A 26,962-nucleotide genomic window follows, 5' to 3' on the forward strand; every position below is an offset into this window, starting at 1 on the left:
CCAAAGGTATACAACTTGTTAGTTAGGAACAGAGGCATCCCTCCCTTGTACACTTACACAAAGTGTCAGAACTGGAGTTATGGTACCTAATATTAGCCTAATTATTCATACCCAGCACTCAAATAAATCACTGACCGGTATACCAATTTTGTCAATAAAAAGTCCATTCAATGCGAAGTTTTGTTCATTCCGAATATTGATTCATATGTGTGATGAAAACAAGGTAGTCCAAATTGCAAAAACAACCGAAAGCTTGATTTCCTCATAAAGTGAAACTCACATACTATATACCTATCATTATCAATAGGTATTAACTCACGCTCAATATTAGAAGAGATTAAAGAGCTATTTTTTAAATATGTCAACATTGAATATTTTAATGTGTACATTTTTGTAGCCCTGAATAAGTCCTAAATTGAAGAAACGTGTTGGCTATAATTGGAGTTTAAAAAGTGATGAATACGTTTGAGAAATAAAGAATGGATCGTTTTTGCAACTTGGACTACCTTGTTTTCTTCATACCTATGAAACAATATTCAGAATGAACGAAACTTCATAATAAGTGGACTTTGATTAACAAAACCGATACACAGTTCAGTGATTGATTTGCTGGGTATGAATAATTTGTTTTTGATTAAGAGGTATATGTTCTCCAGATACTTACACACTATGTTAAATTGTTTTGATTTACTTTGGTTTTTGTACTACTAACAAGGGATAGTGGTTATGTGTGGTGTCTTTTCTTTGCCTCAGCCACCGATTGTAAATCATTTGTTACCTTATATTAACATTTGTATAGTAGAGATCGCCAACTGTAGTCTTCAGGCATGCCAATTATATTCAGTCATAATACAGTTGGTAACATTTAAGCCAAAACTAAAATGTATTAAAGATCATCTCAGTGAAGGACCATTCTGTGTCAATACAAAATGTTTTAGCACTGCAAGAGTACAGTACAGTGGATTCATTTTTTATGCTGGCTGTGCAAATGAATTTTTCAGAGGTTTATTCAACCGAGATTTGTTACAACTAGAAAGGGTGAACAGTTTGCAGGAGGATGTCATATACTATCAAAATCTTAATATAGATCATGATGTTGAAGACGCATTGTACAGTCTTCTAAAGTTTGGCAGAGTTAGTGAGGCCTTAATAATCACCTAGGTTAATAAGACTATCTTAAAAACTGACTTATGTGTTTCCAGTTGCAGAGAGAATTTGTCTGCAGTAGCATTATAAAAGACAGTACCAAATCTACCTTGACCTGGAATTTTATTTGGTGAAAACGGTACAATGGCTACAGAAACCCCTGCAGCAGCAATTTTGGTCTGCTCAATTAAGAGACAGGAAAATCACAGTTGTGCTTATTGTCCCACTAACATTAACCTTGAAGTCACCCTAAACTTTTTTGTTCAAATGAAAAACTTTGACCAATCCCCACTGGGGGCCTTTCCGGTTCCGTATAGATTCCATCTGCTCCTTGGCCTTCAAATGTTTGCCAATCAGATGGCTCATCTTGTTATCCTATTCAAAGTACAATGGTTTCAAGGCTAGCTGAATGCTCTCAGTACTGTCTGCCAGGATTGCCTAACGTTTCCCAAGCCTGGTCAGCCTTAAAAATCCACAGTCCTCTGAAGCTCTTTTTCAATATAAATGTGCTTGCTTCACTCTGTCATGATCTCGCCCGCTTCCTCGCTCCCGACGAACGGAAGCGATGCTTTCCCCAGTACGAGACTCCTCCCCCCTACAGGCTCCAAACAGGGTAGCGGTCTAGTGGCTGAGATCGACTCAGCTGATGTCATTGGCCGGCCAGCACTTCCGGCGGATTGCGTATTTGAATCCCAAAGACGCCCACACCAGCGCTTCGGATTCCTTCCACGGAGCTTCGCCGGATACGCAGGAGCGTAGCGAAGGCTTTAACCGCAACCAGACCCTCCGTCTGGACCGCTCATGGGCGCCTACAGCTGCTGCTAACGGGACTCGTGTAGAGTCTCTCTCTCCTTTGTCCTACCCTCACAGCGCAGGAGCGCTGTCATCCCTGGTTTTCCGCGACTCGTGCGACGGCACGGAGTCGTACTCTCCTTGCCCCTCAGCGCAGGCGCGCTTTCACCCTTGGCCATTTCCGCGACTCGTGCGACGGCACGTAGTCGCGCTCACCTTACCCCTCCTTCACAAGCGCAGGAGCGCTTCCACCCTTGGTCACCCACGACTCGTGCGACGGCACGGAGTCGTACTCACCTTGCCCCTCCTTCACAGCGCAGGAGCGCTTCACCACTGACCATTCCGCGACTCACCGCAACCATATTGACCTTGTGAAACAGCGCAGGAGCGTATGCTTCTGTCACACTGAAGCCTTCTCTCGCTTCAAACGCTGGAATACTTGACGCCTTGCCTCATCTTCCCTGCGCAGGAGCGCCACCTTTCAGGTAACAATTGCAGAGAGTGATAGCGAGTGTGCTAGTGACTGCGTACCAGTGCATGTGTCTCTTCCTCTTCCCTGGCACAGCGATTACCCCTATCCTCTGTCGTCATTAGGTGAGATCCGCGCCAAACCCAAGACCCCAAAAACCCACGGGAGGTGCCCCAGCACGACACATCACCCTCACCTGCTTCCTGGCAGCCTCCCTCAGTTCCCTCTTTGGCCTGGTTAGTGTACTCGGTCCTTCCAGGAGGAAAAGGGTCCAGGAGGGGGTTGTCCTTGTCATCACTGTGGGATCTCTCCACAACAGTAAGGTAAGAATTGTGGGGACCGGACAGAATCCGAAGCCCACGTATATATATCCCACCCGGGTAACATGGACAACCCCGACGTTACCTTGCAGGACATAGCAGCCATGTTAGTTAGCATCCAAACCGAGAATCGTAGTCTGCGACACGACATAACCACCTTACAAGGGCAAGTAGGTGCGGGAAACATAGGACCCTGGGGTCCCTCTTCCACACGCCCCCGGCAAGAAGGAATACTAAGGCCTCCTACATTCAACCCGGGGGGCCCCCCGCCATCTCTCTCGACTGCTTCTGCACCCATTCAGGTCATAGCTCAACCCACCGCCCAGCTGGCCGCACCAGAACGTTTCTATGGCGATAGCGCGAAATATAGTATATTCCTTAACCAATGCCATCTGCACTTCATGGCCAGAGCATCGGCCTTTCCTGATGACGCCTCCAAGGTCGCCTTTGTCCTATCGTATTTGGGAGGCGACGCCGCGCAGTGGTCCATTCCATTGGTAGAGAACGACGAACCTCTCCTATACAACTTTCCGGTTTTTAAGGAAACCATGCGTCGTATGTTTGCCCGCCATACATTCGTGCAAGCGGCAGACAATGAATTACTCAATTTAAAACAGGGCAACACCGACCTACTACATTACATTACCACCTTCAACCGTCTGGTGGTGGAAGCCCGTTGGCCAGACTCAAAACAAGTGTCAGTGTCGGTGTTCTATAGGGGCCTACGTGAAGAGTTAAAAGACCTCATTTCGCAAATGACCGACCCACCAGAAGAGATAGGTCCATTCATAGACATGGTAGTAAAACAGAATTATCGCCTACAAGAGCGGAGAACAGAAAAAACCAAAGGAGGAGAAGCCAGAGTCCCTGTGTATAGAGACATACCAAAACCCCGTGATAATCCTGAGCCTATGCAGATCGGGGGTATCCGTGCCCCCTTGACAAAAGAAGAAAAGGAAAAAAGACGGAAACAGTATCTATGCCTCTATTGTGGCAAGAGCGGCCATTTCGTGCGGGAGTGTCCTGCAAAACCCCGCCAACCCAGAGAGAGGACTTCGTCAGTTCTCCCGATCACCCGAGGAGACGGGTTGGGAAACGGGACCTCCCAGTAGTGAACGGGGTCTGTCTACTGGGACTGTTGGCTGGGGAAAAACAGACCCCAACCCTTTGTGCCAACCACCATCACATGGGCTTGCCGGTTGTCTTGCACTCATCGATAGGTCCATCATGGCACGTCGTAGCCTTGATTGACTCAGGAGCAACCGGAAACTTAATCGATGCCCAGTACATGACGGGCCTGGGCATGCAAAAACGAACCAAAAGCAGGCCCGAAACGGTGAAAGCAGTGGACGGCACGGATTTGACCTCAGGGCTAATCCGATACCAAACCGAGGATCTGGTAATGGTGCTGGAAAATCAGCACACAGAGACTATCGCTTTTGACATCATCGATGCTCCTCCGTTTCGGCTCATATTGGGCCTTCCCTGGCTGATCCAGCCCAATCCCCTGATCCATTGGGCAACTGGCAAAACCGTTTTGGACTCGGTCCATTGTATTCGCTATTGCTACCCCTCGGAGAAGAAAGCCATATCGAGGGAGGTCCAGGCTTGTACTCTGCCACGGGATGGAATGGGACTAATTACACACCAGACAGTACCCAAGGAATACCAAGACCTGGCTCCCGTATTTGACGAACAAGGCGCCAACACCCTACCTCCACATCGTCACTTCGACTGCTGCATTGATTTAATACCGGGGTCCACGCTTCCCTGCAGCCGTGTTTACTCCCTCACGGAGAAGGAAAACGAGCACCTTCGCGCCTATCTCAATCAGTACCTACAGAATGGGTTTATTCGCCACTTGATAGCGGAGCCCCCTCCTCCGGTTCCTGTGGACGACCACGTGGAATACGAGGTGCGGGCCATCCTGGACTCCCGTAGAACAAAGGGGAAACTATTACCTGGTGGATTGGAAGGGGTATGGTCCTGAGGAACGCTCCTGGGAGCCCCTTTCGCATGTCCGTAACGCACCTGCCTTAGTTCGTGCCTTCCATGCTCGGCAACCCCTTAAACCCCGTCCTGTTATCCCTCTTTGAAACACGGGTTGGGCTATTTTAGGGGTGGGTGCTGTCATGATCTCGCCCGCTTCCGACGAACGGAAGCGAGGCTTTCCCCAGTACGAGACTCCTCCCCCCTACAGGCTCCAAACAGGGTAGCGGTCTAGTGGCTGAGATCGACTCAGCTGATGTCATTGGCCGGCCAGCACTTCCGGCGGATTGCGTATTTGAATCCCAAAGACGCCCACACCAGCGCTTCGGATTCCTTCCACAGAGCTTCGCCGGATACGCAGGAGCGTAGCGAAGGCTCTAACCGCAACCAGACCCTCCGTCTGGACCGCGCATGGGCGCCTACAGCTGCTGCTAACGGGACTCGTGTAGAGTCTCTCTCTCCTTTGTCCTACCCTCACAGCGCAGGAGCGCTGTCATCCCTGGTTTTCCGCGACTCGTGCGACGGCACTGAGTCGTACTCTCCTTGCCCCTCAGCGCAGGCACGCTTTCACCCTTGGCCTTTTCCGCGACTCGTGCGACGGCACGTAGTCGCGCTCACCTTACCCCTCTTCCTCAGCGCAGGAGCGCTTCCACTCTTGGTCACTCACGACTCGTGCGACGGCACGGAGTTGTACTCACCTTGCCCCTCCTTCACAAGCGCAGGAGCGCTTCCACCCTTGGTCACCCACGACTCGTGCGATGGCACGGAGTCGTACTCACCTTGCCCCTCCTTCACAGCGCAGGAGCGCTTCACCACTGACCATTCCGCGACTCACCGCAACCATATTGACCTTGTGAAACAGCGCAGGAGTGTATGTTTCTGTCACACTGAAGCCTTCTCTTGCTTCAAACGCTGGAGTGCTTGACGCCTTGCCTCATCTTCCCTGCGCAGGAGCGCCACCTTTCAGGTAACAATTGCAGAGAGTGATAGCGAGTGTGCTAGTGACTGCGTACCAGTGCATGTGTCTCTTCCTCTTCCCTGGCACAGCGATTACCCCTATCCTCTCTGTCGTCATTAGGTGAGATCCGCGCCAGACCCAAGACCCCAAAAAACCACGGGAGGTGACCCAGCACGACACATCACTCTCACCTGCTTCCTGGCAGCCTCCCCCAGTTCCCTCTTTGGCCTGGTTAGTGTATTCGGTCCTTCCAGGAGGAAAAGGGTCCAGGAGGGGGTTGTCCTTGTCATCCCTGTGGGATCTCTCCACAACAGTAAGGTAAGAATTGTGGGGACCGGACACACTGCCTTTTCTAAGACCTCTAATTATGCTAATGTATGTCCCTCAGATTAAAACTCTGCACACACCCATTACCTTTTGTTATCGAACCACAATGACATCAATTATCTGAAGTCACTGCTACATATAATTTTCCATCTCAATTAGTACCATGGTTAAGTAATGAGTGAGGACATACGAAACAGCTTGATTTTTTCTTGCCTATCCATGGAAGTACCAGCTCTATCCTAAACTGAACGACAAATGCTACTGTGACATTGTTATTTTTCCTAGATTACATTGGCAAGATGCTGTGTTTTATTTTTTGCAGAGCCAGCAGAGTCATCCACTTTGTGATTTATTCATTGTCAGCGAAATTATCAAATTGGAGACAGCATTGTTTAAGATAAGGCCTCATTCTACCTAGTGGGAAATATAAGAGAAAGATCCTGAAACTGTCCTTCTGCTCATAGTAACGTAACATGCATATGCTGAAAATACGGCGGGATCCCACGCCCTCCAAACTTAATGTTTCATATGTAGAAAGCTCATGTTCCTTCTTTCAAGTGCCTTGCATTAAAATAAAGAAAGAAAGCATTATAGCTTTGCTACGGGATAGGACATGGTGTAATATTGGAGTTTAGCATTGTTCATCCTGAAAATGAGAAGGCTTTCTTTTCCAAGCAGTTTAAATATATCTTGGTTTTAATTGACATAAATGGGATTATACCAAACAGTATCATGAAATTATCCCTAATGTCTTGCTTTTTGTCAGGTACTAGATGTGGGATGTTTCCTAGAACCACAGATGAGCTCTTCCTCCATGTGGCAATTTTTCTCCTCTGTCTGTGCTTCTCAGGATGAACAAGACTGGTGTTTATTAAAGCACCAGATCCAGAACACTTTTTTCCACTAAGCCTCAAATGGATGAAGGATCTCTGCACGTCTCGGATTTCAGGGCACTCTTGCATGCAGGAATCAAAGCTCACCAGTCTGCTATTGCTGCAGCTCCTCTCAAAAGGAGTCCGGCATCAGGCAGTCTTTCCACTGCTGGCTGCCCAACCCAATGCAAGCATGCTTTCCAGTACTGGCTATCTACCAGCTATGAACCCCTGATTCACCAGTCCTGGACACTGTATATACTTTAAGTGTTAACCACCTTGTAGCATCTTCTGTGGTTGCAGGAGAGGCTCCAATGAACTTCCAAGTCCTCCCTCCCCAGTGACAGCTGACATGGTCTAGTAGTAGGCCTACAGGACTGCCTTTACCTTTGAGCTCCCGCCCTACCGCACAAAAACACCCAGACAGCAGAGGAAAATGCTGTTATGTCTCAAACACTTTAAAAAGAACAAATTATAACTTCTTCCACTGATCAGTCAGTAAATGTCTCATTGTCCAGAGAGGGTGAGCAAAGGGGCAGGAGAAAATAGAAATCAATCAACTGTGTTAAGAAGCTGCAGTATTACCAGAAAACAGATTCCCCCTCCACGATATGAGGATGTGTTAAAGACTTCTCTACAGCTGATGTCCTTGGGTGTTAGTTTGAAATGTGCCCTGATAAATATTGAGCCGGTCAAGGCTCCACCCAGAGTAAATGCATGCCAAATTAAGATTGGTTCCGTGACCTGGTAAAGGATGCTTTCACATGGCACTCTGCTCTGCCACACACCAGTGGTTTTCAATTCTGAAGTAATACAAAGTGTTTAAACTGATTGGTAAGAAATACACACTGTGATTTTCAAATCAGGAAGTGGACTACTTTATAATGTGCCTCCTTGTGAGCTCTGTTACTGTAACCAGCTGAGTCTGTCGCTCAGTTGTTTGGAGCACCTGATAAATAGAATATGTATACAGGGGTGCAAATCATCATTTATATTGTAGTACAGTTAAACTAGTCTTCATTTTGTAAAACAATCCTAGTCCAGAAGTATGTATTTGGCTCTCAATGCTAAATGCACAGCGACTGTTTTCTCCATCCACAATGAAATAGGACAGAGGATTCCATTGATCTTATTGGCATCAAATTGTGTTTGAGCTTTTAAAGAATATTCTGGATCTCGCCACTGGTAAATAACTTATTTGTATAGTGCTTAATACCTCAGCTTAAGCTGCTTCTAAGAGCTACAAACAACAGATATCACTGTTACAGAGTTTAAGGATACTCAATTGCTATTCAATGTATTGACTCCAGTAGCATAAAAAGGATGAGTTAGTCCAGCTAGAAATAGAGGCTGTGACCTGTATGTCACAACAGGTTTTTCAGCAGGAGTTTACTTCACTGAACCAACTTGCCAATTTAAGGTTGGCAGAGTAAACAAAAATCAGTGCTTCATGCTGTAAAACCACAACACACTTTGAATGATCTGCAGGGACAATAGTGCACCTCGAGCAAACTTCAAACACTAGCCAGCAAATGCTAATAAAGGACAGGCACAGGGTACCAAACAAAGACAGACATAGGTCACCACATGAAAGGAATGAAAGGGCAACACACCAAAAGTCAGCTACAGGGCACCACCCCTAAGGACAGCCGCAGGGCATCATCTCAAAAGAAAGCCACATGGCACCACTCGAAATCAGCCGCTGATGTCAAATTTAAGACAATCTAACCAATGAGTACCCTTTTAAGCCACCGTCTGGCATTATCAAAAGACAGCCTAAAGTAATAAAGTAATTGCCATACTCACGAAGTCCTGATGAAACATTCTGCTTCGTGGATCTCAGAGAATGCAGCCTTAAATAGCCCCATATCAAGAAAGGAAAGAAACTGCCACTTCTTCATTGATGGAGTTTGCATTTACATTGTCATGAGTGGAAAACCAGCTTCACTTCACTTCCAACTCCAACTCTGAAAGAAAGGAGAGCAAACGGTCAGTAGAATCAACAATGATTGGCAGAGCTAATAAATCTAGTTTTGAGATCTACAGTGAGGGTTAAGTGCAGCTGTCTGCTAGACATATTTGTAACACATTTTTAAAATATAGATGGAAGGGAATTTCACTGTGCAGAAACTAGAATGGATTCCCAATCTTATGCTACTGACTGTTTGGTGTTTCATTCCACCTCTTATGGGAGTGGTTGCATTGCGGTCCCCAAGGAACTTTAATTTACATCTTACATTATCTCATAGAAGCAATATATATCAAGCAACTATTTTTGTTGTTTCACTGCTGCATACCCATTTCAGGTTTTAGTCAGGAAATTAGCCAGATTTATTGAATTTGCTTATTTCTTTTTTTTTATTTCAAATCTTTTTTATTAATAAACAAAATTGAGAAAAAAATGACAAGTCATACAATAAGTGGCAATAACTGACGATAAATGACATATGCAATCCCCAACCAACAGACCCATAGTACATGAGAGCCGACAAATCTATAGGAGAGTCACCCCCCAACACAGACCCATATGAGATCATATTCCTCAAACACATAATAATAAAATCCGTAAGTCAGGGCTGTAACTTTGATCGCCACATCCGAATAACATGGACAAATTCAAAACAAATGAAGTGAAATAAAATGAAGTGAAATAAAATAAAATGAAGTGAAATTAAAGGAAACCCAATAAAATTAAGCTAAGATATGTCATGAAACCACCTTTAGACCCCCACACTCCGATTGCGCTATAGTGTTTGAGCGCCACAACTGCCAATACCTTATTTCACTTGTGTTGCCTATCCAATTCCGTCTCTCCCCTTGCTCTCTAGTATATCAGCCCTGATTCAGCCACAAATCTGCCACTACTTCCACCACTTCCATACAGGGCGGGTCAAATGAGAACGAAGACCTGCCCAGGGATTTGCAAAGCCGCCTGTGGGAAGCGCGCCACGGGGATGAGTGTAGAGCTGGATTGTCAGCTCCTCTTAAAAACGAGAGCCATTCTTGCCATACCCTGAAGGAGACCTCAGAGGAGCTTTTCCATTTACATAGTACCACCTTGCAGGCTAGAGTAAGCAAAATGTCCATCAATTGACGATCATTGTCATTTTGAAGCTCCTGGTCTAGCATCCCCAATAGAACATAGACAAATTCTAGTTTAGACTTGACCTTGAAAGTATGATCTATGCAGTCAAACACTTTCTCCCAGAATAGTCCCAGCGCAGAGCACCCAAAGAGCATATGGGCTAAGTCTCCCACCGCCGAGTTACAATTCCAACATAAGGGGCTATCCCTCAGATGGAGTTTATGGAGTTTTTCTGGCGTCCAATAAGTCCTATTAATGAGCATATATTTGGTTTGGGCTAGAATCGGGGAGATCTTATTCGTTAGGGCGGCAGCATGTATCAAATCCCAGTCAAATACCAAACCTGTAGAGTTAGGCTCAGATTCCCACTTGGATTCATTTTTCTTGAACGCCTTCCTTGGGGCAGGGAGAAGCAACTTATAAATTTTAGAAACAAAATGACCCGACCTCAACATTCGTGGAACATGGGTCTTAAGCCAAGGGTCATGCGATTTAAGGGAGCGAGTAGACAGAATAACCTTAAGTTTCAAAAAGTCATAAAAGTCCATTGGAGACATATTGTGGTTGGTTTGAAGCGAAGAGAACGGCAATGGATGCCCTCCTTCAAATAAGTCTCCCACCAGATTAATGCCTTTCTCAGACCAAACCTTCCATTGCAGAAGCTTCCCTTCCAGCTTAAACGATGGATTATACCATAAAGATACCATAGTAGACTTCCTCCACAACAGCTCACCTGTCTGAGCCTGATCTAATCTCAGAAGCGCTCTAGTGTTCAACAGGATGTATTTGGAGTGGGGGAGATGGGATAGATCCATTGAGAGTAATGCTGCGAGAGGTGCATTACCAATCAAAGATTTCTCAATCGCAATCCACAACGGTGAATAATCTGCATCCTCATTCAGCCACTGAGCCCCTTGTTTACATAGAAAGGCCGTCTGATAATTCCTGAAGCTAGGGAGACCCAGGCCGCCCTTACCTTTTGATAGCTGTAGCTTCTTCATAGATATCATGGGTTTCTTCCCCTGCCACAAGAACCCACCAAACAGCCCGTCCACCTTTGTCAAGAAGGCATCCGAGAACGTCATTGGCAGCATACTCGCCAGATAATTTACTAATGGGGTCACCATCATCTTCAAGGTTTCCGCCCTTCCCCACCATGAAAGGAATTTCGGGGACCATCCCTCTAGCAATTTAGATATTTTTTTCAGAGTCAAGCTTTCATTGACCTCCAAAGTTGTAATTAGATCTGTATCAAATTCCAATCCCAGATACTTAAAGCAGCCTGGTTGCCACGTCAGGCCAGAGTCCCCCATAATCTCTCTAGTGCCTAAGTTATTCAGCAGCTTAACCTCTGTTTTATCTTTGTTCAACTTATATCCCGACACCTTGGAAAAATCGTCAATGGTAGACATAAGGGCCGGTATAGCCTCTGCCGCTCTCTCTGATACTATTAGAACATCATCCGCATACGCTGTCAATTTTATTATACAATCTTCAAATGGAATTCCAGCAATACCCTCGTTAGTTCTCAAGTGATAAAGAAATGGCTCAATGGCCAACAAAAACAATGAAGGCGAGAGAGGGCACCCCTGTCTAGTGCCTTGATGTAGCTGGAACGCTGAGGAGAAGGAGCCGCCCGCTCTAACTCTCGCAGATGGACAAGAGTATAGAGACATCACCATCTTCGTAAAGAGGTGACCGAGGTTGAACTTATTTAGGACCGCATTCAGATAGTTCCAATAGACTCTATCGAAAGCCTTTTCGGCGTCAAGTGTGATTGCCACAGTAGGGGTAGTCAACAACTTTGCTCGTTCCAGTACATGCGCCAGTATTCTAGTATTATCACTAGACAGTCTATTCTTTAAAAAACCCGCCTGTGATGCATGAATCAATTTGGGTAGGACCTTTTGGAGCCGGTTAGCCAGAATCATTGTTTGAAGCTTACAATCGAGATTAATGAGCGAGATAGGCCTATAGTTCTTTGGTAGCGCTGGATCCTTCCCCTCCTTCGGTAGCACCACAATAATGGCTTCTGACAACGTACCCTTCACCTCCCCTATTGCACTGATTTCTTGGAATAAGTGCAAGAGTGGTTGTGCCAACAGTGGGGAAAAGCTCTTGTAGAACCTAGCAGTGAACCCGTCCGGTCCGGGTGCCTTACCACATTTTAAAGACTTAATGACCATCTCGACTTCCTGAAGCGTGATAGGGCCGTTAAGGCCATCACGATCCATGGTGGAGAGGGAGGGAAGATTGCACTTATCTAAATAGCCTTCAATTTTTGAGTTGTCTACCTCTGTATTCTTGGCATAAAGTTGCTCATAAAATTGTTTGAATACCTCCGCTATCTTAGCCGGGTCCGAGTGTGTTGTACCCCCCTGATCTTTGATCGAGTTAATCGTATTTTTCTGTATTTTAAATTTGAGGCATGCAGCTAGGCTCTTCCCTGCCTTGTTGGATTCACAAAGTTTGAATTGCTTCCTCCTAGTTAACCAAGTCCCCGCCCTTTCACTTACTATTTTGTTATACTCATATTTCTTATTTGCTAACTTATTCATTGTCTCTTCCTTCCTGTCGGCCAAGTGTTTCTTCTCTAGCGCGACAATTTCTCCTTCTAAAGTCTCCAGAGCTTTATTATGGTTCTTGTTTATGGCAGATTTTATTTTAATAACGACCCCTCTTATCGTACTTTTTAGCACCTCCCAGCGAATCAAATCAGTGGTATCTCCCCTACTGTTATGGTCTAAGTACTCCCTAATCGCTGTCTCGATCGCTACCCTATGCTGTTCTTTCCCAAGCACCTCCTCATTAAACCTCCAGATTGATTGCTGGGTAGAGGGTTTGACGTTAGAGATGGATAGTGAAATACATGAGTGATCAGATAAAACCTTTGGTTCGATAGATGTCCCTTCTATTCTAGGGATACCATTCTTTGTTATAAATAAATAATCAATCCTGGAGAATGAATCATGCGGCGGAGAATAAAAGGTATAATCCCTCCCATCAGGGTTCTGCAATCTCCATGTATCCACCAAATGAAATAGAGTACATAGATTAGTGAAGGCCTTATGGGATCTATTGCTACGAAAGGAGCATCTGGAATCCCTATCTAATACTGGATCAAATGGTAGATTAAAGTCTCCTGCCAGAATGTGTATGGCTGAGTCAGGAATGGTCTCTAGTTGCTTGGACAGATCTGACCAAAAGGTTAGGTCGCATGTATTAGGGGCATAGACATTCGTCACATAGAATTCAGGGTCATCTTTAGTCAGCTTGGTCGTAACCCACCGCCCTTTGGAGTCAGAATCATGGGTGAGCAACTCTACGTTAGATTTTTTTGGCAATTAAAGTCAGGACCCCATTTTTGTTCCCCATCGCCTCTGACCCCACGACCTCAACAAAGAATTTATTCCTGAGTGTATGAAATTGTGAGGCCTCATAGTTTAGATTCCTGCAACAATACAATATCACCTGTCTACGTAAATACTCCAGGATCTTCTGACGCTTAACTGGTTGATTGAGACCCTTGACATTAAGAGAGAGTATTTTCAAGCTATTCACTCTTGATACACCCATAGGAGTGTCAATTGTGGATAACGCCATAACGAATCAACAGCTAACATGGTAAATTATTAATAAACTACACTGAACTGCATTGACTCGGACCTCCTTTATTTTCTCCCTTAACCCCTTAATTCTCACAGCACTAGCCACAAGGTAAAAGTACAATCGGCCTAGGCATTGACAATAGTATGGTATTAGGCCTGGTGTGCATTGGAACTTAACATAGACCCCAACCGGGTCGCGGCAGTGCAATCTGCACAGGCTTTGGCAATAGAGTGATGTTGGACTTGGTATGCATAGAAACATGGCATAAACCATGACAAAGAAAAATTACCACAAAAATCAAACATGCTCCCCACCCTCCCTCCCTCTCCCACCCTCCCACCTCCCCCTCCCCAACACCCTCCCCCACCCCTCCACCCCGAGATAAACTAGTAGGCATGGTGACACGGAAAAAATAGTGTCCCTCCCATGGCCTCAACTCGTATACGTGTTAGCGATTCAGGAATTAGCCCAACACGTAAGACATCACAAACCCTTGTGCCCGATAGGCAACAGTGCCTGTCTAGGTAACAGCTAACTTATATGGACAAGGCTGCCGCTGGGTCACCTCCCAGTGGGATTCTTCACAGTGACTACCCATCTCACTAACCTTAATCCAATACATCAAAGGGTTGGTATGCTCGCCTCGAGATGTATGCAATAAATAAGCCCCCACTTCTTCACTGCTGTTGACTGGTCTAGGGCTACCAACACAGACCAAGGATTGCATAATATTTAGTGACGAATCATAACTAGTATCAACACTCAAAGAAGGCACAAACCACCCAAGAACACAGAGGGAAATTCTTACGGCCCCTTATACTCCATTACCTTCCTGAACAGAGGCCAACATTGCAACAATACAGCAGTACATCAGGACCCAACACTGCATGACTACGAATGGTACAATGACAAAATAATCTGCTACGGAAACAAAGAGTCCTGTTTAGCGGAGGAAGTAGAGGCCGCTGATGAAGTATCCATGCGTGATTCATCGCTTCCCTCCAGATATTGCCTGAGTTTTAATGGGTCTGCGAAGATCTGCGGAGAACCTTTGATAAAGACACGGAACCTTGCCGGACCTACAAAACCAAATTGGTGACCCAGCGACTTTAATTGTGGACGCAAAGCAAGAAAGGCTTTCCTCGTGTCCACAGTTTCTTTACTGTAGTCTTGTGATATGAATACTTTACTAGATTTCCAGAGCACATGGTTATTTTTACGTACAAACGACAGTATTTGTTCTACATGCTGGTAACGTAGTGGTTTACATACAATAGGCCGCGGTCCCCTTTGGCCCGGCAAGATCCTGCCCGGAACCCTATGAGCTCTATCAAATTCCAGTGGATGATGGAAGCTAAGGTTGGTCGCTTGGGAGAACCAAGCCTCCAGAAATTGAACACAGGACTCGTAAGTCTCTTCTGACCCCTCCGGTATGCCAAAGATGCGTAGGTTCCCTCTGCGATTTCTATCTTCCATTTCCGACAGCTTCCTTGACATTTGTTCTGTGGAGATGTGTAGGCGTTTAAGAGAGCTACAAGTTGTGGTCTCAGAGTCCTCTAGACGACTGATTCTTGACTCTGACTCCGTAAGTCTGGCATTAGTATCACGGATGTCTTTACGAATAGCTACAATTTCTTCCTTTGTGGACTTTGCGATCTCCTTTACTTCCTCTAATCTATTCAATATTATGTCTATCGTATCGGTCACATCCTTTTTACCTTTGATCGGCGATATTGGAGCAGGAGGTTCAGCCTTGAGACTTTTCAAGTTCTTTGTATCTTTATCCCCCATCTTAAACAGCACCGTGAAAAGCCTATTGAATCGAATGACAGAACTGAACTGATAGCCCTGCAATAGACTTAAGCAGCTCGTGACCAGGAGCTTCCACCATATGCAGAAGGTGCGCACGTACCATACATCACCAGCACAAGTGAACTCCTGCCGCAGCCAATGACGTGATTAGAGATTTAGGAGTGCATAACAGACACCATTGCCTTACTCGTGACCACCATGACAGCAAACATCAGACTCCCAACGTGTAACTGCACAGACCCTCTTGCTCCACTACTCGTAGTAAGTGACCTGATCTCTTGACAAAACCGAGCTATTCGGTTATTCTCGCAAGTCTCTTGTGCACCAAGCACTGCTCAAATTCTGTGCACTGTCCCTCGGAAATGTTGCTGCAGCCTCTCCAAGCCCTCCACAGATCGCCGTCATTAGTTTCTCAGATCCGCAGTATAAAATAGTACGTTGGCCGCCTCACTAGCTACGCAGCCCGCCCAGATCATATGGAGCAAACCCCGACACTTGCGCTGTCTGCGATACAGTGTACATCACCCTCTGCCTTCACTCGCACTCATCAGCATGTAACATACACCAAAAGCGCACTCCGCGTGTTGATTGTGTGTGGATTGACCGCTATATTGCCGAAATCAGTGAGAGAATGATTCGGGAGGAGCCTGCACAACCGCCATCACTGCCGCCATTTGCAAACTAGTGTAGTGATGATCCCAAGACCGGCACAGACTCTGCTCCTCGTATTATGCATCCGTCGCCGATGTGTACATAGCGCTTGAACATGCAGCATTCCACCCTCATTCACTGCGATCGCCTCGTGTTCCACTCAATATGTAGGGGCCCCGGAGCCCCGGAGGTCCGTACATCCGCCATTTTGCCACTTCCAACGTCGATAGTTGGCGGAGACGCCCAGCCTATATTAGGGTGTTCCAGGACAGGTTACATACACATACTTCAGATCCCCTTCTAGCGAAGACCTCTTCGTTCTCCGACACGCGCCGGAGCGCTCAAGAACTCTCGGTGCTCTCTGCAATCGCCATCTTGCCTGCTCCACTCACCGGCATTTCACTGCAGAACAGGGCGAATCTATAGTTCCACTGACCAGACCAGATCCACACTCCTGCCCTTCACTCTCTGTTACGGCAGCGTCCTCCCCGGGTCACGAATCTTCCAGCTCCGTAGCGGTGACAGCCTCAATAGCGTTCGCCCGGTCTCTGCCGATTCCAACGGCTGCGCACTCCCTCGTGGTCTCAGGGCTCCCTGCCCAGAACTCGCTTCCAGGACCTCCTTGGCGGCTCAAATTTGTCCCAGAGATGGACCTCGATCTCCGATTGCCGAAAACATTGTTCTTTGTGTGCACACGCTAGGTTATAACTCCAGAATTGCTCCTCGATTCACTGCCACGGGAGGAGCGACGCGTTATGCCGCCATCTTCTCCGGCGTCCAATCCACGCCCCCGAATTTGCTGATTTCTAAAGCATGCATCTGCCAAGCAAATAGGTCATTGTTAGGGGAAGTATTTGGTAATGGTTGCACAACTTTGGGTGAGTTGCTCCTTATGGTCATAAGAAGAAAAGACCATAATTAAGCCAACTCTTGGGCAACACCAACATTGAAGAAGCAAGTAGGGCCTTTTGTTGAACAGACTGTATTAGTGTACTTGAAGTGTACCCTCAAAGAAAAGTGTTATAACAAGCATTTGCAATGCAAATAGGTCTCGTATTTGTGAGTTAGAGCTATTGACATTGTAAATGGCAATGTTTTTTACCAACATGTTTTATTTTTGGAGTGAATGTATGTAGTGTGCAAAATCCCTTGGAAAGGTCCTGCACTTCGTAATGAATATATTGAAAAAGACGCAAAGTGTGGATTGTGTCAACAATTGCTTGGCACGTACCTCATGGGTGAAGTGTCGCCACACATGCACACCGTGGTGCTTTACTAATGCGAAACTCATGAATAAAAGTAGTGCTTACAGACTAACCAACGCGATCGGGATCGGAGCATGTGAATCCGAATCCTGGCTTCTCTTTCATTTTCTACACTATTTGACTCACTCTCCTGCGTCTTGGTTATCCCCCAAACACTGGGAGGCAATGAAGTTTGCCAAGGGGCGGGGGGCAGGGGGTCTTCGGGGGTACATGAAAAAGTATTCATTGCCTAGTTGTCATAGGTCGCCCGGTGCTATTAGTTAAAAGTGTGCAGATTTCATTAAGATATTAAGAGTACTTTACTCGCATCTATGAGAAAATCGACATTAACTAAACAAAATGCCAGAATGCGTGTCAGTTTTCACAGTGTTTTAAACAGTACTGGTTGCTTAGTTTCATTGCATTAATTTTTGTATTTACTCTTTTACACAGCATCCAAAGTAGGTTACCTAACCCCAAAGCCCCGAGTTGTTAAATGACCCATAGAAGGGAGTGTTTTACAGTTGAGCAAATGTGTCCAAATATAACTTTGGTAGTGCCATAGAATGATCAGCCAGTGAGGTACTCGATGAGCAGGTATTTAACTACATGTTCAAAACGTACAGTATTGTGGCTGTTTGTTTGTACACAACCACCTCTCTGAATGTGTTTATTAACACAGAGCTTCATCTACCAGACAGTGCTCACAGAGGGGCAACTAAAGCACAGAACAAAATGTATTAATTTATCCTGAGTGTGTAGGCACCCGGAAGGCTTAGGTGCCTGCCCGGAGAGGCTAGGGATCCCAGCGCTTCTACAGACTCTGCCGTGCCCCTCTGCACCAGCAGGGCACAGCTCAGAATCTGCTGCTTCTGCTAAGAATAGGTGAGGGTGATGATTCTGATGTGAGGCAATGGATACTGACTTTGTCTGTTTGTCTGCACCAGTCTATTTCTCTACCATCTACCGGGCTCACTGTCATGTATCCATTCATCTCTCTTTGTTAGAGGTGCGCGAGCCAATATATTAATTAACAGGTAGAGACAGCTGGAGACGAGCCAAGCGTATACGAGCCAGTGGGCGAACCGTGAAAATGATCGGCATGTTAATCATACAGTAAACATGATGTAAACGTGCGATAATGTCTCTTCAGAATTAAAAATAGTTCATTTCTTTAGCGCGTCACCTTAGTACACAAGATTATAGCACTGAATTGAGAGGAAGTTATTAAAAGAGCTCGTTTTAAGCATGAGTTAAAACACTGCCGTTCCTCCCGCCCGACAACAATGCCATTTGTGAACTAAGAGGCGTCAGTTGCCATGCATACCCCGAATGTTGCCTAGAGTCTTATTATATTTAGAGCAACATTAAAATCTAGTTCATTAAACACGAGACGTTTTTGTACAGCACGCATCTTGAACTCGCATATTTCAAGGTGGCAATAATAAAGATGAAAATGGAAGTGCCGGCAGGCAAGAAAACACGAACGGGAGTGGGGGGGCTGGAGAGGGTGAGAAGTCACAGACTGAGGGAGGGGGCGGTGGGGTGGGGAGACAGGGAAGAAAATAGTGTTAAAGGGGCCAATAGCCGTGGAAGGATACAAATGAATGAGGAGGGACTAACAAGCCCCAAACCAATCGGAAGGCAGCATTTAACACAAAAGCCAATGGGCAGAGAGTGGGCGGAGCTCCCACGAAGCTTCCACACTACAGTATATACTGCATGTCTCGCAAAGTGATGGCAGCGCATTCGCACTGGAACGCTAGGCAAGACCTAAAACAAAATAGAGTCATGAGTAAAGGGGCCAATAGCCGTGGAAGGATACAAATGATGAATGAGGAGGTACTAACAAGCCTCAAACCAATCGGAAGGCAGCATTTAACACAAAAGCCAATGGGCAGAGTGTGGGCGGAGCTTCCAGAAAGCTTCCACACTACAGTATATACTGCATGCCTCGCAAAGCGATGGCAGCGCGTTTGCGCTGCAACGCTAGGTGAGACCTAAGAGGGAGTCGAGGAGGATGTTTGTGTTTTGAGTGGTGAACTTCAAAAGGAGGCATACACAGCAAAATGTTGCATACCAAATACTTTTAACAATAGGCACAGGAGCTATATGGACTACGGTTCCAGGGTGCAGCCCCCAAACACTCCCTGGGAGGAATAGCTAAATGATAACCGTTTATACCATTTGGCCCTACATTATTTAGATAAGATGGAACTGCCACAAATCATGTCTATCGTCCGGTACGCCTAGCAATCCATTGCAACTAACCACTGCAGTCATATATTCAGTACGTATTTCAGAGTGAAGAGATCTGCTACACAGTCCTGGCCGCAGAAGAACTCTAACAGTCTACCGTGCTGGTCTTGACTAACTATGAACTAACGATCCTTACTACATTCATAGAAGGGATGGCTGTAATGCAGTCCATTCTAGTATTTCTCGGACCCTTTCACTCCTCCAATTCATGCCTGTCCCGGAACATGCACCACGGAATGGTTAATCCTGTGCTGTAACCAGCAAATTGGATTTAATACGTCAAGAAAACTATCATAAAGGCACCTGCAGAGCTGCTAAGATCTGCCAACATACCATAACTGCGCATCTAACCCATTACTAAGCACTGCCTCTCATAACCGCACCTCGGTGATCATCATGCACGACATGAAAACCCTTCCTATATAGGATCAAAAACAAATACACCGCCCTTTCAGCCACACATTCTACGGGGTATAGCGTGCTACCAGTGCTGGCAAGTGCTTCAGTGCCTCACTTAAGAGTAGTTAAGACCATGTTAATAGCACAATACATAACAATGGACCGGTATTTTCGATGCCTCTCTAAAAAAGCCCATGTATGTGCACATCTTTACAATGGGAACAAACTGTAAAGAGAGCAACATGTCATTATGTCAGATATGTAAAATAAAAGAACGTACATGGGTAAATAGTGAACTGCATTAACTGTGTGTGTGTGTGTGCTTTGTGCAGCCCGAGACCTTCAGGAGGATCGGCCTGTGATCGGGGGCACCTGGAGTCCAAGCAAGGATCAGCGACACGGTGTGCTTGTGCTTTGTGAGCCTGAACCCCTTTGTGAGGATTGTCCAGTGATCGTGTGCACCGGAATCCAAGTGAGTCTCATCGACGCTGTGTGCGTTGTGCACCGTGAGACCTTCTTGAGGATTTGCCTTGTTATCATGTGCACCGGAATCCAAGTGAGTCTCATCACCGCTGTGTGCGGGTGCGTTGTGCACCGGGAGACCTCCGTGAAGATTTTCCTTGTCATCGTGTGCATCGCAGTAAAGTGAGTCTCAGCGACGCTGCACGCGTGATCTTTGTGCAGCCTGAGACTTGTGTGTGGAGTGCCCAGTGATCGTGCACCCGGAGTGAAGGAAGACTCAGCGACACTGTGTGCGTGTGCTTTGTGGCAGCCTGAGATCTTCGTAATTGAAGCGGACTGGACCGGCAGTCCTGGAGGAGCCGAGTGCCGGCCCGAGCCGCTGTTGGCATTTCACAAAGTTGCATTGGAGGCCCAGCCGCTGGACGGAGAGACGAGAAGGAGTTTGCGCCCCCCAGGTAACGTGTGCCGACTCCTGGGGTGGGGCGCGGGCTCGGAGGAAGACGTTCTCGGCCTCTCTCTCGTGTTGGCAGCGCAAGCCTCTGCTTCGCCTCGTATCGCGGCCTGTATTGTCATGGGAGTGGCGGTACAGGGGCTGGAGTGCGAAGCTGCACTTTGGGATTACATCATACTGTGTCGGGGGCAACTGTGAGAGGCTGACTGCAGGTCGGACGGAGAGGCGGAGAGACCGCCTAAGGCCCGGTGATCGGGGCCTGAGTGTATTACGCATGATTCCATTTCTGCAGAACAGAGTACATGACTGTCGTATTACATATTGCATCATTTCTACATAACGGAGTACCTGATTAGAGTATTATGCATTGCATTATTCCTGCATAACGAATTACCTGATTAGTGTATATGCATTGCCTTATTTGCGCAGAACGACATATCTGGTTGTTGTATTACGCTTTGCATTATTTTATCTTGCAAAGTGCCTGATTGTTGCGTTACGCAGTGCATTCTTTTCATTGCAGAGTGTCTGATTGCTACATTGGCATTACAGTATTTTTACATTGCAAAAGTGCCTGATTCTAGCATTACGAACTGTATGACATGATATTAAGAGTACAGGAGAATGTTTAGGTTTAGAAGTGCTCATAGACATCGCCATAACTTACAAGGGCTGGCTGGCCTAACAACCGGCCAGGAGAAATATTACACAACCTCATATGTTGGTTTTATATCGTGTGGTCTTATCGTAGATCTTTTTACATAAAGTTTATACTCGTTTTATAAAACTCGTGTGGAGTCTATTTGTGGTGTCATCATTGGATTATTGTGAGCGTGGTTGCGAATACGTTACACATTTGCCTTGAAGATAAGCCTGGCTGCTCGTGCCAAGCTACCGAGGGGTGATTGGGGCTATCTAAGAAGGTGACCTTCCTTTCCCTGACGTTGGATCGTGGGTCCCTACTTGGCCTAAGATACCTACCTCAGCCAACAAGGAATCCCGGGTCTATCATTTGTTGTAGTGTAAAATGTGTTCAAATTGATGTGAACACGTAACTACTTACCCCCCGTCCAGCATATATGGGGCAAAGTAAAACAATTAAATCACACTACATTGACAATGTATGTTGTTGGCGCCTGTTCCGTTATCAGACATAATATCTGTTTTTGAGTGCAATACACATTATGTTTAATGCCACTCAGTGTAAACTAGCTAAATGGAAAGTTTCAGGTCACTTACAAATCCACAACATTTTCTAATATCTGCTAACGTTTCCTTAGTTTCTCAGCACCAAATGTTCTTCACATGTTTTCCTCGGTAGGACAAGTCTCTTGGAATAGTCCCTATTCAGCACACTTGCAATGCGGAAATATTAGACCCAGAGTCTCTAAATTAAGTATAGGGCTATCTGGATATCATTGGTTCGATAAAGAGCTTACCAAAATCATTTACTTTTTAATTAAAACATTTAATATATCGCTCCAAAACTTCAAAAAGCAATGCAGTACCGTACAAAACGATAGAACAAAATAAGAAAATACAATTCACTAAAATACACACTATGAGAACAACAGAAATAATAACAGTATGTAAAATGTAGTCAGAATACAAGGTTATCAATGTCTTATAAAATGTAAGGAATGGGAAGGACAAACATTAATCAGGAGAGCATTCCAGTCTTGAGGAGCAGCGACAGAAAATCCTACCATGAGAGCTCGATGTGCTAAAAGGAGCTGCAAAGTATCCAATGTCCAAACTATGCATCATTCTACCCCAGTGCACCGTCAACTATGACAATTGCAACTGCTGCTGTTACTGAGCCAAGTAGTGGGCCTTCCTCAGGATGAGCACCCTAAAGGTTTTTGTAAAGTTCACTGTCGCAGCAGGTAAGTACATTTTAACAAGTTTATTAGTTATATGTAAGTAATATCTCATCAACCTTTTCATAAATTGCACTTCATACCACAAATGCTGCCAATTCTAAGTGACGTTGTTGAACGGTAAAAAATGTATTCTGCTTAGTTAGTCTCTACTCCACTTCCATTTGGTCTCCCAGCCCCCATTTTTGTGTTTCTGCGGGGACTTTCATAAAGTCAGCAGTTACATGTTTACTGGAAAGCTGGTTATACTGATAATGCTTGCGTGTCACAGTAAGCAGCCCTGCCCTGCCAAAGGGCCTAAGTGAACAGATGCTTTATCTGTTTGCCCACCAATGCCTGTAACCTCCCTTGCCTATCTACAAAGATGACGTGGGTAGGGGTTTATCGGGATTCCACAGTTCAGCATGTAAGCATTGTGTAAGGGGTTGTGTAAGGGTAATGTAAAAATGACATAAGAGGGTTATGTAAAGTGTGATGTAACCATGACAAAGGGGTATTTGGTGAATTCCTATGGTACCCAAAATGTATAAAAGGCAGGTTTGAAACTGTTCTAGTTCGTTCCCGCTCAGGCACTTGTAGTGTTTGTATGACGGAGCCAATCTCATGAAATATAATAAACTTGTGTTTTGTTCCACTCCAGTGCCGATCCTCATTTTGTGAACCTGTAGACTAAGGGTGTCCCTGCACCAGTGAGACAGATAAGGTATCTCACTTCTACAATTGGCGCCAGCAACGTAGGGCCCCTTTGAAGGACACAGCTGGGCCAGAAGGAGGTTGTTTCGACAGGACATAAACACTAAGGGGCGCCCCACAGACTGAGACTTGCTCTCGTGGCCAATGTGATTTTCAGCTTATCGACCTGACCTTCGTGGCTGCTCTGACTCTCAACTGGGGCTCTTCGGTTGGCATTTTGGAGGTGATCTATTGATCCGAGGATCGGCAGGTGGGAGTTGGAGTACTGCGATCAGGTAGGATCTAATTGGTTGTCTTTTTTGGGTTTTGTGTTCGTAAAAAGGCCTTTGCAAACGTCTTTGACAGGTAATGTGAGAATTTTCTCTCATCTTTTGATTTTGGTATAAGAGTCTCTTAACGCTATTGTTAAGAAGTATTTGGTAAACATGCCTGTTTTGAGCACACTTCGTGCATTATGTGCTTGTTGCAACACAAATAGAATTTTAGAAGAAAGACAGCCAGCGCCTCTAGAAGGCACTCTGAATTATGAAATGTACATTAAATACGGTATTCTCATACTGTTTAGCACATTGTGGAACAAATATACGAAGGCAGATGCCAGTTTACAGTAGCCACTTAAATGGTACCTTTGATTCAAATAAACTGCAATATGTAGAAGAGCAGCTCTTTAAGAGAAAAAAGTAGGCAGAGTATGTTTGATGCCGTAGGGTTATGGAGAAAAAAAATTAAACAAAAAAACCGATTACAGAAGAAAAGGATAGGAAGAAATTTGAAAAACAGACTATTGTACAAAAAATTAAAGAATTACAATTAAAAGCACAAGCAGAGAGTGTAGAAAGTGATAAGAGAAGGGTAAGACTTTAAATGCAAAACGTATATATGGCCAGGGCACTCCCTGGTTGCCTGAAGGCCGTGGCTGCAACTGCCATTTCAATCAGACAATCAGCAGGACTTGTATTGGATCATAAATTGACGGTTTTTGTTCCCCATTCAGTTGATGTATTATTGAATCAAACTAAGACACAATATTTGACGAGTGCTCGTCTTACCGGGTACGAACTCACTTTGTTAGCACCACACATTATCCTTAAACACTGCCTGACCTTGAATCCAGCTACTTTGTTGCCATTACCCTTTGACCAGCCTAGTGATATACATGACTGTATTTTTACCACTGAACAACAACAAAGGGTCGAGTGGGCTTGACTGACATGCTCCTGCCTGATGTTCAGGGTGAATTGTATATGGATGGATATTGTTTTTTAAATTCTTTTTATTAACATTCATCGACATAAAATATACAGTACAGAGGATTCAGCATGACTGTACACAGTGAAGACAATCAGCAGTAACATATTACGACATTGCATTTTCGGGGAAAGTTACGGGGTGGGGCATTGTCCTGATCAATGCTACGTGGCGGACTGCATATATCCCCTCAATATGAGTTCCACAGGCTCCATATTCGGGGCCATTTTTTGGGGCAGCCCCGGGCCGTATAGACTGTCTTTTCTCTATGCATGCACCAATCAAAGTCTTTTTTCCAGTCTGCTATTGCGGGTGATTGTGCGGCACCCAAAAGCTGCGCAATATTCCTCTTAACCACCATTAATCCAAGTGTAGCCCACTGTGTCTGATGAGTGTTCAGGTCGGTCGGTGCCCATATATTGGGCGGAGGACGACTGAGTACTTCACTTATTACTTCATGTACCTTTCGCCAGTAGGATTGAATGTGTTTGCAGTCCCATATTATATGGATAAATGTGCCTAATTGGCCGCACCATCTCCTACATTCTCCTCCCCCGGCACTTCCCATCTGTACCAGTCGGGGTCCTGTAATGTATACTCTGTGGATGATTTTGAGCTGTACTAGCCTAAGCCGTCTTGGGATTGCAACCACTCTCGGGGAGGACACAGCTTCCTGCCATTCTTCATCATCCAATTCAACACCACCTCTTACCCATTTCTCCCGCAGTGTTTGGAGGTGATCTGCCATATTGTTGATCAATTTCTTACATATTAAAGATATGGTTTTCTAGGGTAAGTGGCCATCCAGTACTCTGTCTTCCAACGGAGAGGATTCAGGAGGGGAGGAACCTTTTGGAAGAAGTGATTGAAGTGCATGGCAGACTTGTGTGTATCGAAAATGTTCCGAATCAGCTAACTCGTGTTGCTGTTGAAGGGTGGTAAAGGTCTCCATCCCGCCCCTCTCCCATATGTCTTTAATTTGTGAGATTCCAATGAGTTCCCATCTATCAAATCCCTTTCGATCTCCATAGATCTCCCAGCTGTTGGGAGTCCCATAGCGGAGCTGCTAACGTGAGTTTTTTCCCCCATCCAAGTGATCCAGTGGCAGCATGCCAGACGCTGAGTGTTTAGTAGGGCCTGTCAGAGGGTATCGGCCAGGTTTTGAGTAGAGCGCCCTATTATAGTTCGCTCCATGGAGGAGCCACCTGTCCATGTTATATCTGGGGTCATCAGGTTGGACATATGTACCATGGTTAATGGCCAAAAGATGTGCCGCCCAATAGTATTTCTTGATGTCCGGTAGGCTAATGCCCCCATCATACCAGTTTAGTGTAAGCTTGTGCAGAGCAATGCGTGGCTTCCCATCCCACAAGTCCCTCTGGAGACCCTCAATTTCTCTAAAGTACGAACTCGGGACAGGATCCAAAGAGTTCTGCAACGCATATAAAAAACGGGGTAACTACATCATTTTAAAAAGAGCCGCTTTGCCCAGTAGCAACAGAGGAAGCGTTTTCCAGCTAGCTAGGTCTCGTTTGAGCCTCTGCAGCAGAGGGAGAAGATTACGATTGTAGCAGAGTGTTTGATCTAGGTAGATAGATATTCCCAAATACTTGAAGCCCACTGTACTAATTTGTATTGGGCAGTTTCGCTGTGGGGAGGGCGGGTGTCCTTTAAGGACGTATAGAAGGGATTTTGTCCAGTTGAAACAGAACCCGAATATAGCTAGGATGTCTAGGAGTGCCACCAGGGACCTCATGGGGGAGGTCAGGTACAATAGTATGTCGCCTGCGTAGAGTGAAATGCGATCCTCCCAATCTGGGGCCCAACGCAGTCCTCGTACCATTGGATCCCTCCGGATCCATGCCGCCAGTGGTTCCAAGGCTAGAGCAAACAGAAGAGGTGAAAGCGGGCATCCCTGACGGGTCCCACGACTGAGCGTAAGCATGTGTCAGATTTTTTTATGTTTACCACAACTTGCGCCATGGGCTCGTGAGACAAGAGGCATATCCACTGAATGAAGTCGGACCAAAACCCATCTTTGTGAGCACTGCCAAGAGATAGGACCATTCGACGGTATCGAATAGATGGATCTTGTTTTAAGCTACCCGATGGCACCACGACTGCAGCTTATGCTATTACTACACTGAATATAATTGTGGAGACAGCATGGAGAGTTAGTTCAAAATTTGCTGACTGCATTAACACTACCAAAGCGAGTGACTATTGTCAAGTGTAGTGCACACCAGAAAGTAGTAGATGATGGTAATTATCAGATTCCTGATGAGGATGTACAATT

The 26,962-nt window shown here is 45.7% G+C and overlaps 1 protein-coding gene across 5 annotated transcripts in view; it reads right to left on the bottom strand.

Moving 5' to 3' along the window:
* LOC146871979 (ubiquitin carboxyl-terminal hydrolase 49-like) overlaps positions 1 to 26,962 on the bottom strand; it is a 507,658-nt gene that overhangs the window by 166,558 nt on the left and 314,138 nt on the right. For all 5 annotated transcript variants that reach the window (XM_085652728.1, XM_085652768.1, XM_085652756.1 and 2 more), the window contains exon 2: positions 8,680 to 8,840. The gene's annotated coding sequence lies outside the window, so the exon portion shown is untranslated. The remainder of the gene's footprint in view (positions 1 to 8,679; positions 8,841 to 26,962) is intronic.

This window comes from Triturus cristatus, chromosome 1_1 (genome assembly GCF_964204655.1).
Source record: "Triturus cristatus chromosome 1_1, aTriCri1.1, whole genome shotgun sequence".
Lineage (NCBI taxonomy): Eukaryota > Metazoa > Chordata > Amphibia > Caudata > Salamandridae > Triturus > Triturus cristatus.